Genomic DNA, 16,218 nt, shown 5'->3' on the forward strand with positions numbered 1-16,218 from the left:
TCAATCTTTTCAGAGTTGACTGTAACCTGCGCTGCCAAGGACTGGAACTGTTTTGTGATCACATTTGATAGATCGGTCTTCAGATTGGCAACCCAATCAGCTGTTACTTCCTTATTTAGGTTATTGCACTCCATCCTGTTATCCATCGATGATTGACAAGGCAATGTCCTCTCCTTTGCAGGACTAATTACAGCAGGGATGTCCTCATTAATTATTGATTGAACTCGGTTACTTTGAGTCACTTGAGCATATGATACATTTTTCCTCACAGAAGACGTAAGTTTTTTAATTTGGTTCATCTTCCCCTCGATCACTTCTTTGTCCATTTTTTTTTTCTTATCGAGCGCAAATTTGATATACGGACAACCTTTATATGAAGCTGGGTGTCCTTCCATACCACAGTTTGCACATTTAAGGGAGTTTTTTGGAGCATTCCTGTCAATATTACATTCACCAGGCTGATGCGATAGAGAACACTTCACGCAGCGATAATCCATAGCACAGTTGGAACTAGCATGGCCTAGCCTTTGGCACCTTCTGCATTGGAAAATTAGAGGCTTTTTGAGAAATTCCCACTTAACCTTCTGATAAGCCACATACTTAATTTTGAACAGTGAAGCAGGTGAACAGTCATGCGCAATTTGTAGTATATAATGATAGTTGTCTGGTAAATTTTTATTATAACAGAATTTAGATATCTTTAAGATCTTTATATTGCCAAAACAAATCTCCATCAATTCTGCTTTAATTTCTTCAGGGCTAAAACCCCCTTTGATGCCCTTTAGAATTATGGATTTAGGCTTTAAGATTTTCGGCGTATATGAATAAAAGGATAACTTATTCTCTTTCAGTCTATTAATCATTAGTTCATGGTGATCCAGCGAAAACACGTATAAAGTGTGATTCGTAGCATTCACTTCCTTTAACACAAAATCCTTCTTTGAAAGCCCTGCAGACGTAGCTGTCATTATTATCGATTTGAGGTTAGATCCGGAGTTAAAAATAGCCGGTGGTTTGATCTTCTTATTCGGTGTCCTCTCGCTAGCATCTTGAATAACTTCCACCTCAGAGGCGCGCATATCATCGTCTTGGATAAGAGTCTCAAAAATATTAGGCGAAGTCAAATTCTTATTTGTATCCTGAGATATATTTTTTGATTTAGATACTTTTTTGGGGCTTCTCCATTCCCCAGTCGGTAAGTCCGCTAGAGTCCCATCCTTTTCTAGATCATTGAGGTTAGAGATTTCCGTCTCCAAGGGTAAAGAAGTTACCCCCTTAGATGTATCCACCATTTTACTAGTGGAAGCCCTCGCCGCTTTAAGGTTAGGTATAATATTTGATTTGATGCTTTTCAAATCATAGTCCTTGATAAACTCTTTGTATTGTCTATCAAGTTGCAATGAATGTAACTTAGAGCTACGCTGCTTTTTAGTTCCAATTACACCCTCCGGGTTGGAATTTTCTTTGTCGTCCTCATTGGCGTCCCTCTTACTTCCATGAGGTCGAGGCTTCATTTTCGAAAACGCCCTGAAGGCGGCCAAAAAGGCCACCAAGACTGTAGCAAACACTCACACTTAACAATTGGAAAACTCCAAAAAAGAATATATATAAATCCGCCGAAACAAAGCGACGGAAAACACCACTATTTAATAAAATATCACAGTGATTTTCTGCAGTGACTCAATCCCAGTCTGATGCTCTACCGACCCCCCACTCCGCGCTGTCTACTGCGCTACCGAGGCACTTGAAAATCACGTACAAGTACTTAAAAATGGTTGCTGCTCGTTTACACATTTTATCAGGGGTCCATCAGTCACTTTTTCAATGGTGGCCGTGGCGCAGTAAGTAAAGTGTCTGGCTGGGGACCGTTGCATACTTTTTGGTGCGGGTTCGCGCCCCATAGGGTTTCGATGTTTTTTTTCTTTTTTTTTGTGAACGTTTTTGAAGATAAATCAGTCTGGAAAAAGTTTCAGAACGGTTTTTAACTCGAACAGGTTGAGAAAACATTAATCGGCAGCATGTGCGCAGCGTTTTGCTGCCGCGTGGCAATTGCTCGTCCGTCGCGACTCGTCAGTGCTGTAACTACGTTCAATCGACACCAATAAAGTTGTCCAACAAGGGCCCACTTTTTCTATTTAAGGCATGATTTTTTTTCTGACTTTATGATGGTATACATGGTAAAAACTATTAAATTATTTTCAATTAGTGAAAGTTTTAGCTATAATTGTTACCCGGTTAAAAACATATTTTTAATCTTGTTCTTGAACTATAGAGACAAAAATGGAACATATAATAAATGAATTAACTGCAGTATCGTTTGTTCCAGACACTTTAGAAATGGTTGCGTCTTGAGTGTCATTTAGAGATTGTTTTTATTGTCTCGTTGAAGTGTCCAGCAATAATCTGCAAGCATTGCACTCATCTCTTTCCCTCGATATCGTTTCTCCATAGCTAGAATGTCTTGATAGAAGTGTTTTCCGTGCTCATCACTCATGTCACCAAGGGTTGGAGGAAAAAAATCTAAATGCGAATGCAAAAAATGCATTTTTAAGGACATGTTACAACCTAGTTTTTTACAATTGTTCAGTAGTTCATTTACTATACTAATATAATTTTTTCATCTGTTTTTTCCAAGAAAACAGTTTATTGTTTTTCTTAATGAAAGCCATACTACTTTTTCTGATTAATTCAGTAGTCCCATGAGATGTTCGTCTTTTATTAAATGTTTGATTTTTGGTGCAACAAATATTCCTTTTTTGATTTTTGCGTCATAAATATGTGGAAATTTTGTGTTTAAATAAGTGAAGCCAGGTCCGGATTGATCCATTGCTTTTACAAAATTTTTCTTAAGTCCCAACTTTATGTGAAGCGGTGGCAAATATACCTTCTTCGGATCGATTAAATTCTTGTATCTGATATTTTTCTGTCCTGGAATTAATCTTTTTAATCCTGGAACTAATCTTTTTTATATAATGTTGCTCCCTTGCTCTGCTCTCCCATTCACACAGAAAGCAACAGTACTTTGTGTAACCTAATTGCAATCCAAGCAATATTGCGACTACTTTTAAATCTCCACAAACCTTCCAATTATGCTTTTCATACTGAATTCTGTCTAAAATTTCTTTGCGTGATCCGTAAGATTCTTTCACACTTATTGTATAGACAACTGATACAGATGGATAAACGTTACCAATATGTAATAAAACTGCTTTTAAACTTTTTTTGGAGGAATCTATAAATAATCTCCATTCTTTTGGATCATGTTCGAAACCTAAAATTTTCATTAAATTGTCTGTGTCGGTACAAACGCAATGTTCCTCGTGTGTATGAAAAAATTGTTTTATTTTTTCTTGTCGTTTTCTGAAGGATGTGATTTTACATCGTGAAGCAAATTCTATTCTTGTAGACGTGATCCCAGAACTTCTGCCTGTCCCTATGATAAGTTCAAGTCCCGTACAAGATCGTTCAAATCAGACTGGGTGATAAAATGCGGTTCTTTCGATGTTGTGACAGGGTCTATTTCATATTCATCTGATTTTGCACTTGTAATTTTGATCTCCTCTTGTATAATATTTGCACATGCATTTTCTTTAATTGGAGGTGACATTGATGCGTGGAATTCTTCGGAATGTGCGACAAGTCGGATGGCAGAAGAAACTCTCGGGTATTCGACTTTACTTCTCCTTTTTTTATTAAAACCTTTAGTGTTGCATATAAAAAAATAGCAATCCGTAACATGGTCACTCGATTGTTTCCATATCATCGGTATTGCAAAAGGCATATTCTTTCGATCTCCCTTCACCCAAGCTAAAAGTACTATCGCACAACGTTGACAACAAGTATGCGGAACCCAATATTTGTCCTGATTGTCGAATTTGCACTTGAAGTAATGTTTATAAGCATATTTGATCGGGGTAGTTATATTTCGCCGAGCAGATTTTAAAACTATTTCTCCGCAAATATAGCAGAAAGAGTTTGGTTCATTTACGCACTTTCGTGGCATTGCACTATGTTACACTAAACTAATTACGGCACTACACTAATAGCTATACTATACTATACTATAGTATACTATCTACACTAATAAATCTACTAAATGAACTATAAAAACACTATATCACAATATATACACATACAAAAATACGCCGATACACATACACATATACACATAATAAGAAAAACGCGAAAGAGTATTCAAAGACACAATAAAATACAAATCTATTACACTGCTCACAAGTTTTTCGAGACGAAGAAACACTCTAAATGGTTTAACACGACTGATCTCCACGACTTGAAAAACAAAACAGAGCTCTGAATTAAAACAATGTATAGAAACCTATAGCACAGTGTTACTGACGACAAATTCACCGTCTTGACTAAACCATACAACAATGTATTAGTTCTTAGTTTCAATCTATTTTCCAAAAGTTACAAACCATGAAGTTATCATACTATATTATAGTATGGTCCGGAAAAATTGAACCATGTTCTACTTTACTTTTAACTTTTTTTCTTTACACTTCCTTTTTCTGTAAAGATATTTTAAACACGCTATAGCTAGCGATTGCTAGTTCTGGTGGCTGAGGACGGCCAGAGGCTCCACCACTCCGTTCACCTCACCGTGTGCTTCTATTCATCACACGGGAGTTGATCCTAAACGGGGTGGCACAGCGCGAGTAACGCAGAGGTGATAGGCACGTACGTTAACTCTCTCTGTTGTAACCCGTCTCTCAAAGATCAACCAGGCAGCGGCCTTTGTTGCTCCTTGACGAAGACGAAACTCAGAGAATCAGGGCAGTCCCCGATTCCAAGAGCGCAAATCTCGCTGAATTGTCACCTTTTGACGAACTAGGTGCTCTGTCGTACGTACAATACGTGTTAAATCGAACAGAGCAACTCCTTAGTCGCAGGAGACAACGATTCAGCTATGAAGCAAGTAGGATTTCAAGTGTCTGGCGACCAAACTACTTAAAATCATGTAACTGGCTATGCTGATGATGGCTTGACGACCTGTCTAAAGGACTGGCGCAAGCTTGACTGCCAAAAGACGATTGCTGCTGCGAGAGCCGCGTGTGTCTCCGCAAAACGCGAAATACACTAATTTGCAGCTACGTTATCTTTTGCATCGTTCTAATGTGATACGACTTATTCTCTCTCTCCTCCAGGCTCCAATATTCCCACTCGACATCGGGCCTGGAGTTCAAAACCGTTGCTCGACAATGCTCACCTTGTATGAACTTCAATTTTAACGATAAAAACGAGTCATACGACAATTGACCGTGTTTTGCTGTTAGAACAACGGAATATTCAACCGAAGGCGACCTTCGGCCGGTCACGTATACCAACAGATCAGGAATCTCGCGGACGAGCCAAATGCCCGTTATATAACCGCTTTTTAAACAATATTTGACATAAAATCTAACCGAGACTATTGCTTTGCTCTTAACTATTTTCTTGTAGATTATATACGCATTTAAAACCATGCGGTTGATTATATTAAAGGCCACTTTTTCCCAATATTTAAGTGATCTTCGTTCATCGAGATAGGTATACAGCATTTTATCGGATTCATCGACACCACCCATGAAGGCATTATAAGATTGAATAATACCGGGTTTTGTGGAATGTATTTCTCTGCCATGTTGATTTTTCGTTACAGTCACATCTTACTCTTCTGCTTTCGTCGAAATTAGTAGCACAGGATTTTTTACACTCTTTTTTTCGCGATACGCACAGAACAATACTTCATTGTTTCGAAAATATTTTACCTCGTTTACGTTAGTTTGTTTCAAGTTATCGGGAATACATTTCTTATTTCTTCTAATTGTTCCAGTTGAAATTCGTATCTGTTTCTAATATTGAATGCTTTTCATTAGTTGGGCAATTTTTTGCTACGCGTCCATCCTTTTTGAATATAAAACATTTCAGATTTTCGGAAGAAGGATAAATCCAGTATGTGGTATCGTCGTGATTTATTTGTATAGTTTAGGGAATTTCGTTGGCGTCATCGGGATGAATATATACTTGACGTCTGAAGCTAAGTACATGTCTATATCCTTGTTCGGATAGACCGGCTCGCAAGAAAGATACTTTAGATTCTCTTTTGACAGCTAGTTTATCTAATATTTCTTCGATTACGGTGCGTGGGATTGTTGGATATACATTAGAAAAGATTATTCTTTTATGTTTAACCATTAAGGGACGAATTTCCACTGTTGTGTTAGCTACGTTAACCTTGGTGTATTTAGTTGTCATTTTCTCAGCGATTGCTTTCGTCGCTAGGAATATGCATATTCTGCCATTTGATATTCTAGATGCAAAGCGTATGTTGTTTGGACTTGTTAGATTCCTTATTGCACGGACATATTCCTTGAGCTCTATTCCATCTTTCACTTCCATAATTATGGCTTGATCTTTGGTAGGAAATACGGTGTTTCGTGTTACTGACACATAGCTGACATTTGGGATACGTTGCACGTTGGATTCTTGAGTCGCTGGAACTTGTGAATGGCTCCTGTTGTCAGAGGCCATTCTGCAATTTTAGTTGCGCAGAGAGCTACCTCAGATGCACTTATTACACCTTATTTTTCACAATTGCACACAATATTTCACTATGATTTATTTCCTAAATTGACGGTACTCGCGGTCGCTAACGGTCGGCAATGTTTACATTCGCACTAAACGAAACTCGTCGACGGTCGGAACCGAACTGATACTAAGGTTCTCTTTCGACGAAAATTACTAAATTTGTAGGCGCAATATCTCGAAAATTAATTTAAAAAAGTATATAAATTAGATGTCGCTAGATTCGTCTTGAGACACACTATCAACTGATGTGTAAAAAAGTATATAGGTCCATTTAAAAAACCAAGCTTGACCATCATATCTCATGTAATCCTATATGAACAATTGTTTTTATCTCTAATACTTTAGGAATTAACGCACTGTACAGTGTTCGCTGGGACACCCTGTATATACAGGGTGTTTTTCGTCATGTACTTGGCGTCGAGACCCTACAGCGTTTCTAGATTATAGTTAAACAATAACACAAGGTCAGAACCTTTTCGTACAAAGTTTTTCCATATTCGGAAACCATAGACATCTAGCGGTTGTATCAATCCAGTAATTTTTTTTAGTATTGTCAATATTTCAATATGCTGACTAGGAGGTACACTGTTTTGCAATGTAGATGGACAGTGGCCAGTCCACGAGTCTAATAATAAAATGGTTCGAGATCCCGCATTTGGGAGCTGTACGCCTGTGAACCATTCACTGAACAGTTCCGTTGTTAGCTTTCTAGATTTGGATACGGTTATATGAATATTCCATGGTCGAAATAAAGATTCTTGTATATGTGGACCAAAAGTACCGCTCTGTTCTTTCAGAACAAGAAATAGTGGAGAAAGTAGTTTGCCAGAAGCTGATATTATTGGGAGTACAGTATAATTGTGTGTAGGTGCAGATATAGATTATACAACGGCTTGAACCGCTTTTGTTCTTTCTGGACCGGAATGTAATTCTAAAGTAATTCCACTTTCATCGGCGTTATATGTATTGTGTTTCCCAATATCTCTAATATGAGGTTTTACGTCATTAACAAAAGTTGAAGCAATGTTATTTAGCTCTGTTATGTTTGTAGTATATGAGCGGGTAATAAATTTGTTTACTTTTCTTGAAACTGTTCTATAAGTTTCTTTAAAATTCTAGATTCAATGCGGAGATGCTTTAAAATTTTCCAAATTTACTTCTTTATTAGCTTTTGACGCCCATCTTTGAAGGTCTAAATCATGAATACTGGCATGGGATTCAACTCCGACAACAAACTTATTATAAACATATTCGGAAATTTGTAATAATTTTTCTCGTCGGGTCCTTCCCCTGTTTGTAGTTTCTTCCCACCTAATGTATACAAAACAACATTGTAAGAATAAAATACATAAACACAACCATCTTAACATAACTCTACTCTGTTTTCTACTCACCTATACAGTTGTTGTAAGGATGAAACTTTTTGAAATCTATATCTGACAGATTCTAAAGAATGCCGCTGCCTCTTCCCACTCTTCCAGTATGTAACAGCATTAACTTTATATTGTAAAGTTACAATACCTCCTTCTTCTGGTACACACTGTTCATTTTCGATCTCTGTCGCTTCCAGCAGTTCTTCAGGCGTAGATGAATATGTATCATCAACAAATTCTGCAAAATTTGGTCTAAATGGATCCAGAAATTCTAATGTGACATCAGATTCCATTGAAAATGAAGTATCTTCGTTAGATTTAATAATCATATCCCTTATTATATCATGTAATTCCCTCTCTCTGACATTAATAGGTGTCTCATTATTATTTCCAATATCAAATGATATCATAAGTAAACGGGCCATATTTACAGGATTTATACGAACCATTTTAAACGGCACACGTCTCTTTACAGAAACAACACATTTACTGTTAACAATGTTATAATGGACTACAACGAATTATTTCTACAAGGACTGCGGAGAAGTATTTCTTATTCTTAATGAATCGTCACTCTCCAAATCTTTTGAATACCACTGACAGTAATAACGATCTGAACCAGTACTTATGTATATTTTACTATATTTCGTATGAACAAAACATGTTTATGCAGTTGTAACGTCCCTAAAGCGATGCTACGTTGTCCATGGAAGAGCGGCTTTCCGATGGACGAAAAGTGGGGTTCGTGTGGCGTGCGGTTAAGAAGTTAAAATCCAAAGCTTAGATCTTTCTTAACAATAATTTATTCAGTAAAATCCTATTCTAATTCTAACGTAAATACAATACTAATGCCTATTCTAATTCGTTAAATATTTATAAGAACAAGTAAGGTTAATTATTATGCACAGATGAGGTTATGTTAATCGTAATCGTTACGCGATATACTTCTATTATTTATCTCGATAACGCGAGAGTTAGGTTATGTGTCTATGCTTAAAATTCGTGAACAGAAGTTAGGTTATGTGTCTACGCTTTTACATTCGTGAATAAGAGTAATTATGCTGTTATTAATTATTAATCCGTATTAATTGCGGTAGAGGATCCTCTATATTAGACGATACGCAGTGTAAGTGTGTGTGTGTGTGTGTGTGCAATAGATCTTGTCTCGTATGCCCTGGTCGCTGCCGAAGTTATAGGTGGCTATAACCTAAGAGCGGTCTCAAGGTTTCATGAAACATATAATCTTTGCTTGATTGCCTAAGCATCCGTAAGCCCTTCGTTATCTTTTCTACATCAGTCGCTACCTTGGAGAAAAGACTCTTCAGGAGCGGTCTTAGAAATGCGTCCGACTAGGAATGGCTTCTAGCGCTTGTTGGCAAGCGATTCGTCTGCTTACGGCAAGCACGAACTCTATATTAAAGGAGCATCAATTACTATTTGGTAGAACGGTCGCTACCTCTAAAGGAGCGGTCTCGATCTTTAGTATATCAGCTACCTCCAAGATGTCGCCCGTACTGCACTTGTGTAGAGATATAGTCAGGAAATGATAAAGGGGAATTGACTTTATCAGCACTCCACTGGTAAGGTTTAAACAAGAGTTATAATAAAGTTTATTTAAAGTCTAACACAAGTCTATAATACACACTTAACACTCTAGGAATATAAAATATAAAAATCTGTACACTAAAACTAATTATAAATTATGTACCGCTCACTAGAGTTTCTTTATAATACACGTTAAGTTTAACGAAAGTGTTAAAACCTTTGCACGGAATAACACGTCTAACACCTAGCACGCTTGCCAAAAGAATGAATGAACGCTTGCCGGAAAAAGGGAAAGTACGCCTTCCCGGAAAAGCCGGGAAAAGCCGCGTCCCGGAAACGTGCGGCGCCCTCAATACAAAATGTCGCGCGCTTAAAATTACAGGAACCGCACTTTTCTACGGAGCGGCTGACTCAACGACTGTGCCGCCACACTTGCTTAGAATCGTCGTAGTGCACCTGTCATAAAGTTACTCAAGATTGAACCTGTAAAGGAGCATCGAATACTCTTGATCTCTGGAAAACGGTCGCTACCCCTAAAGGAGCGGTCTCGATCTCACTGGACGAGTATCTCAGCTGCCTCCCAGATCTTCGTCTATTCGGAACCCGATGCCAGAGAGAAGTGTCTTTCCTGCTGCTTTCGCAGCTCCTTATATACCCACCAGTCGGAGTTTGCACATGCGCAGTTGTTCTAATTCTAATGGCGCTCTTATTCTAATAGTGACTGTTTTAATATGAAAACGTACGAAATATGTTATACTTGTATGAGAATGTAATTAAAATCTATAGTATATAACGTGTGTCGTAATACAAATATATCTATTAATAAATGAATGAACAGAATACGCGCTTATATACAATAATAAGAATGAAATAGAAAGAGATAGACATACTTACACTAAGATGGAGAGAGACAGCGATAGTAGAGAGAGATAGAGTGAAATAGGAAGAGACAGAGACAGAGTCGTGGGGCGTTACACAGTGAAATGCGTTATTAATCTCATTCATAATATTTATTGTTCATCTTGACTTTCCTCGACTTTCTTCTCAATGCTAGATAACGGCAGACGTAGCACTAACATTGTACCGTGAACAAAAATAGCCACACCAGCGGTTTGTACCCATTGTAATATTTACAATGCCAATTAAGTGCATGCGTACTCAATTATTTTTAAAATCCAGTTTCTTCGAAAACAACCTAATCCTTTTATTCTTGATTTTTGTATTATTTTGAATCACAAAATCTCCTTGACCTGACTCGTACCGTAAATTAGAGACCACCCTGTATAAATTATCTTATTTATATCTATGTGTTATGTACTGTTTTCTCATGTTAGAGGAACATGGCTGGCTTCGCAACTTACAGCTGATACGTGGCGTTGTTAGATGTTCTGCGATAATCGAGAAATAGAATTTATCAATACTGCACAGGTTATATAGGTATGAAAAAAAACATGGATTATGTTTCTTTATAATTATTTGTACCACTGATTAAGTTTTCACGAGAAAAACTAATTTTATTAAAAGTTATCAACATTTTTATTTATAACTTTTTTATAATTGTTTAAACAATTAATCAATATTTTACCATTTGGTAGATATAATCAAAAGAAATAACTTTTGTCTCAAAAGCTTTTTCCTATCTCGCATAGTTCACGAGTTATAAAATAAAATCGAAAAATAGACGAATTTTCGACATGTGTAAACACTTTTTAACACAATTTATTAAAACAAAAACAGAAACATCTAAACAAACGCTCTTCACTAGGTGGTACACAAATCACTTAATTTCTATGGGTTCTATTCGGAAAAGAATATTGTTAGTCTTTCGCTTTTCCTGGTAAAAAGAAACGTCCGCGACACGACAAGTATGATCCCGTGGAGGTTGAGGATATGTTGTGAAAGGAAAAATCGCACAAGAGCCGTCTCTACGTCTGCTTGAACGGTTTTGGGGGTGCCGAAACCTAGAGGTGCCGTGCGTTCTGACGTCTTCCTCTAGAGGGATTGGTTTCTTCCTATGTTTTAGTTGGCCGGAGTGCCGTGCTCTATGTCTGCTCCGTTAAGACTCTTGTTTTTGTCTTAATCGCCGCCTTTTATACTTATTTTCGCACCTAGCGTCAACCAATGAGGATGCAGCGCGCTACCTTTGTACGCGGGCGGATCCTTTTTACCTGCACTGTCCCATCGTCCTGTCGCATCGCCGCGCGACGTTCTGCTAATTCACTTATTACACGCTAATTCACTATTTACATGTTAATACTGTCTCGTTACAATTCTCCCCCTCGGGTGTCATCCTTGCGTGGTCTTCCTCTCCTTCGGATCGGGGCAATCGGTTGCTCTGGCTTATCCGTGTCTTCTATTCGACATGGAGTAAGAGTGGAAGTATGGTATATCCTTAATGGTACGGTTGGATTAGCCCGAGTTTCCACCTCATAACTTGTAGATCCCACTTGACGAAGAATCACGTACGGTCCATCCTTCTTAGGAGCGAATTTTCCAGAAATGCCCTTAGCAGCCTTGCTTAACAGGTGTGTAGTCACCCACACCAAATCGCCGTTTTGATAGCCAGGGTCTGGTCTTCTGCTCTGGTCAGCATACTTCTTTTGCAGATCCTGTGCATGCTCTTGAGTGTTCGAGCTGCACGTAGCGTTTCAGCAAGTTGTAATAATTTCGGAGTGATTTCGGCAATAAAGTTTTCTGGTTGCACAATTGCTCGAAAATCGCGAGACACATCATCCATCGTTCTTAATTCTCGGCCAAACGTCAGATATGCTGCCGAAAATCCAGTACTGGAACACTTTTCGTACTATTCATTGCAAACCGAATGTCAGCAACATTTTTATCCCACGTGGGATGTTGGTCTCCAACCAACAATACAAATTGCGTTTTCAAGTCCCTATTCTTCCTTTCCACCGGATTGGCTTCTGGATAATACACAGGTGTGAACTGAACGTGAATGTCAAAACAGTGAAGCACTTGCTGCATAATTCCTCCGAGAAACTGTGTCCCATTGTCACAAATCATTCTTCTGGGAACACCATAACGAAGAAAGACTTCATTGATGAGTGTCGTAGCACATGCTTCCGATGTAGCTTGTTGCAACGGAAATAGTTCTACCCATCGACTTGCAGTATCCTCTACTATCAGGATACACTTATTACCATTCTCCGTTATTGGTAAAGGCTCAAATAAGTCGACAGAAATCACTTCGAATCGACGCTGCATTGATGGAGTTTGGAGTAAACCAGCAGGTTTCAAATTAGAAATTTTGTATCTCTGATACTGAGTACAATTTTTTACATGCTGAGCAACGTCCTTCCTTATTCCCGGCCAATAGTAACGAGTCATGATTTTGTGAACTGTCCTCTCTACTCCATAGTGTCCTGCAGTCGGACTGTCGCGGTATTCTTTTAAAATCCCCGCTCGTTCATGTGCTGGCACCACGAGTTGAGCTTCTTCAGCATCCGTTTCAGGAGCGTAACGATACAGTATCCCATTAGCCAAGATATATCCTTTTTGAGTCCAATGTAGGAAGTTTTCATTATTTTGATTTTCCTCAAAACAATTAACGATGTTCTACAGTTCAGGATCCCCGAGCTGTTCTTCTCGTACTTCGTGACTAGATCTCGTTGGAACGTCCAGAGTGACTACTCCCAACTCCTGTTCTTTTCCTTGCTCTTGTTCTTCTTCAAAAGGTCGAGAAAGAAAATCTGCCAAATGATTGGATCTTCCAGGAGTATACATAATTTGAATATTGAACTCCTGCAATACTCATGCCCACGTAGTCAAACGTCCAATAGGAGTTTTTAGCGTCATCAACCATCGTAGCGGTTGATGGTCTGTGGCTATTCGTACCTCAGCTCCCTCAATGTATCCACGAAATTTGTTGACTGCCCATACCACTGCAAGACCCTCTCGTTCCGTTGTTGAGTAATTACATGCTGGTGCAGATAATAAACGACTAGCATACTCCACTGGGCGTTCCTCTTCTTTCTCCCCCTGGAGTAGAACAGCTCCGATAGCGTATCCGCTAGCATCCGTTTGAATCATCCATGGTTGACTGAAAAAGCTTCTTTCTGTTTCTCTCCCCATTGTCAAGGAACTTTCTTCTTAGTGAGACGAGTGAGTGGTTCCGCAATGTCCGCAAAACCCGGAATGAACCTTCTATACCATGAGCACGTTTGCAAAAAACTAATCAGACCTTTTACGTTGTTAGGTGATTTTCTTCCTAGAATGGCTTCGACCTTTCCAGAATCCACTTTAATGCCTTCACATGTCAGAACATGTCCCAGATATTTTATTTCTGTACAACAGAAATGACATTTCTCCCGTTTCATACGAAGTCCAAATCGTCGAAGTCGATGAAATGTGGCCGCGAGATCCTCCAAATGTTTATTAAATGATGGCAATTTTGCTCACAGTCGTTTTATATGGTAAGAATTGATTGTGCAGAAAATAAGTTAATTTGGCGTGATAACTAAAGAAATTTGCTTTAATCTGTTCTATCTATTTCACATAAACGACCATAACTGCCCAATAGGCAAGTATAGCCAAATGAAATTTTGGGAATATATTCTCGGATGCATTCTACTCCTAGATCAACAACTTTCAGCTTAAAGCGGCGTAACGCCGTTTCTGCAAACCTGTTTCAATTTAATAATTTTGAATGCTATATTATGGGTTATTGGAGGGGTTTACTGGATAGTTACTGTTATAATGTTAGACGTTAATACAGGTACATTAATGATGTAAAACAATAATTACGCAAATTTACTGCAATAAGTTGGAAATAATATTCTTTAAAAATTGAAATAATTTTACATCAACAAAAATTTATAATTCCCGCGTTAAAAAAAATGTTGGGAAGTCAAGAGTGTGGGTAATTATTTCTTAGGCTCTTAAGAATTAAATACAATAAAATTAAACTTGAAGTATGGACCTTCGATTTTGGATTTTTTTCCACGTTTGCCCCACTGTGCGTCGTAGTACATAAAACGTTCACAGATAGAGCGGCTTACCTGTATACAGGAAGGAGGATTCGTGTGATGTGCGATTAAGAAATAAATTTCATAGACTATGATTTTTCTTTAAAATAATATATAACAATATTTATTAACTTAATCAATCAAGTGGTAATCAAGAAGTTGGTTAAAGCTGCCTCGATTTGGAGAAGCCAAGGAGCTTGTTAAAGCTGCCTCGGTATGATTTAAGCGTTTGGATTCAGAGTGAGAACTGCGATGCGTACTACTACTACTATCTTCCTTCTATCTGAATGGTGGTGCTGGCGCCGCCTTATTTATAGGAGAAAATTGCCTCTCTCTTTTGGGCCCGATGACTGCCCTCGATGAAGGGGTAGCGTCGTGTTGCGCCTGCGTGTTCAGGAGTCATCGTAGGATATGTGCTTTTGATTGGTTCGAAGATCTTTGCGCATGCGTCTGGTGGTGCTCGCGCAGGCGTATTGAGAGTATCGCTCGCCGATTGGTTTGCGATGTCGCTGCTTGATCGTCATCGTGTCGTCAATGCATCTTCCATCGCACGCCATAGGATGTCGCTTCGGTGACGTACTGATTGCGTGTCGCTGGCGTGAGGATTCAATCTAAAGATTTGAGGTTAGGGTTATGCGTTAGGGGTTGAGATCACTGCCACTGTTCAGATTTAGTTATCACTCATTATTTATTAAAGAAAAGACTGTCTTTTTGGTTAGAACTCGATTTTTTCGTAGGCGAAATCGCAGCTGGTTGTTACGGTAGCAATAATAGTTCATGCATGAAACCGGTTTACGTAGATGTGCTCCATTAACCGGATCAACTTGAGAAATATTGATAGTATATCCGTCTTTTCCCCGACATAGCATTAAAGGATACTGTAAGCTGTCATAAGATCGGTGCAACTCTGATATTTTTTGCAAGTTTACGTCACGTCTGTGCAACACAATCTCTCTTTTATCAAACTGTTGCCTAGCTATCACAACTGCTACTTTACTCATGGATGGGGCATTATGACGGCCGCTGTGTACTTCAGCAGGCACTTTATTTGCATGGATTACGACGTTGAAGTCGGTTGTGTCTGGTGGAACACTCTCAATAATAGTTTTGAAAGATTGTATGTAACTGTTATGGGAATGTAACATATCTTGTAGAGATCTCACGAAACTATTATCAATTGGTTGTGCGACACTGTTACACTGCGTTGATGTTTGTGTTTCCGATTCTGAAATAAAATAGACCTGCAAAAATTTATAATCATCGGGCCGATATGGTAGCAAGGTTCCTGCTAAATGATATACCTGCACCTGAATTTTGAATGTAGGCATAAAACCTCACTCAAAAACTTGCGTACTGTTAAAAGAGGTCATTTGAAAAACATTGTTATATTGGCGTACATTGCGCATGAATGGTTTAGATTTAGGATGATCACCTGTAAGAAGAGAGTGTAGTGGTTCGGGTGGAGAAAGAATTTCCTCCAATTTTACTTTTCCTTGTAAGCAACACAGGCCTTTAGAGTCATCCTTCCATTTCAAAGTAGAGCAGTATTCACAGACAACAGACATTGTACCTATTGAAACGACAGGATCATTCCTGTATTCAATGAAAGAATCGTAATTCATGGCAGAATTCACTTTATTTGATCACACATTAGGATCCCTCATGGACCTGCGTTTGGACAATTTTCTGGTTCTCTGAGATGTATGTCTATGCCTGTCACGACTAAGACG

The 16,218-nt window shown here is 38.5% G+C and overlaps 1 protein-coding gene across 1 annotated transcript in view; it reads left to right on the plus strand.

Annotated features, from left to right (window-relative positions):
* LOC143182001 (KICSTOR subunit 2) overlaps positions 1–16,218 on the plus strand; it is a 144,670-nt gene that overhangs the window by 127,264 nt on the left and 1,188 nt on the right. The window lies entirely within an intron of this gene.

The sequence above is a fragment of the Calliopsis andreniformis genome, chromosome 1 (assembly GCF_051401765.1).
Source record: "Calliopsis andreniformis isolate RMS-2024a chromosome 1, iyCalAndr_principal, whole genome shotgun sequence".
Classification (NCBI taxonomy): Eukaryota; Metazoa; Arthropoda; class Insecta; order Hymenoptera; family Andrenidae; genus Calliopsis; species Calliopsis andreniformis.